At 43.1% G+C, this 1,465-nt stretch overlaps 1 pseudogene across 1 annotated transcript; it reads left to right on the top strand.

Moving 5' to 3' along the window:
• Window positions 1-387: 387 nt before the first annotated feature.
• Window positions 388-885, top strand: LOC116559882 (annotated as a pseudogene). The gene has a single exon (XR_004272679.1). The product of XR_004272679.1 is annotated as a 60S acidic ribosomal protein P1 pseudogene (transcript).
• Window positions 886-1,465: the final 580 nt, after the last annotated feature.

Here is a 1,465-nt window from a genome sequence, read left to right as displayed (position 1 = left end):
GGATTGCCTACAATAGCCGCACAAATTATAAACAACCCATTAGAATATTCGTATAGGAATCATTGCTCTTTTGCTAGTTCTGATTCCATTAATGATGTATTATCAGTCTTATTAATGATCACTGTGCCATCCCTTACACAAATATTAAGCTTTGCCTTTTAGCCCTAGGCTTTTTACTCCTATGCTCATTAACTTTGTAGTGTTATAAAGTCATTCTCTGTCAATCTTTATTTTTGCCCCTCTAGGTGATTTCATACTAATAAGAGCACCTTGCATTTGGCAGCCTTGCAATGAATGTTGCTTTATCCATTATCAGCGGTTAGAGATACTATGGCCCATTCAGCTTTGAAATTAAACTGTAAGAATTAAAACATACAGTTTACCCTTTCCTCAGCTGCCGCCAAGGTGCTTGGTCCTTCCGAGGAAGCTAAGGCCGCGTTGGGGTGAGGCCCTCTCTTCATCCAGCGACTAGCACCGCGTCGGGCAGCGCTAGCCCCACACTCACCCGCACCATGGCCCCTGTCTCCGAGCTTGCCTGCATCTACTCGGCCCTCATTCTGCACGACGATGAGGTGACCGTCACGGAGGATAAGATCAATGCCCTCATTAAAGCAGCCGGTGTAAATGTTGAACCTTTTTGGCCTGGCTTGTTTGCAAAGGCCCTGGCTAACGTCAACATTGGGAGCCTCATCTGCAATGTAGGGGCTGGTGAGCCTGCTCCAGCAGCTGGTGCTGTACCAGAAGGAGGTCCTGCCGCCTCTCCACTGCTACTGCTCCAGCTGAGGAGAAGAAAGTGGAAGCAAAGAAAGAAGAATCCAAGGAGTCTGATGATGATATGGGCTTTGGTCTTTTTGACTAAATCCCTTCTATAATGTGTTCAATAAAAAGCTGAACTTAAAAAAAAAAACAAAAAACATACAGTTTAAAGAACTTCTACGATCACTATAAACCTCTGTGCTTCCTTTTTACTTTTCTCTTTTCCTTTCCTATTCTGGACACCGGAGGGAGAATCTGGATATTATACTCACATAAGTGCTACTTGACTATCTAGCTTTCAGGACTGAAGAACAATAAGGACATCCCTCGCTAGAGCCCTTTCAGATTATGTCAATGTGGTACTAGTTTGGGACCTTGTGTCAACATTTATAACTGTGCAAGGTCAGCAAATTTCTTTGTCTTACCCTTTCCTTATGCCAATCTCTCCAGGTATGTTGTAACATCTTCAAAATAAAAAGGTAATTTTTTTCTTTTTCTTTTTTTCTTTCTTTTTTTTTTTTTTTTTTTGAGGCAGAGTCTCACTCTGTGGCCCAGGCTGGAGTGCAGTGGCATGATTGTGGCTCACTGCAACCTCCGCCTCCTGGGTTCAAGCAATTTTTGTGCCTCAGCCTTCCAAGAAACTGGGGCTACAGATATGTATCACCACACCTGGCTAACTTTTTGTATTTTTAGTAGAGACAGGGTTTCA

Source organism: Sapajus apella, unplaced genomic scaffold (genome assembly GCF_009761245.1).
Source record: "Sapajus apella isolate SASKATOON/1434 unplaced genomic scaffold, GSC_monkey_1.0 scaffold1, whole genome shotgun sequence".
Classification (NCBI taxonomy): Eukaryota; Metazoa; Chordata; class Mammalia; order Primates; family Cebidae; genus Sapajus; species Sapajus apella.
This window is presented reverse-complemented; position numbering and strand designations above follow the sequence as displayed.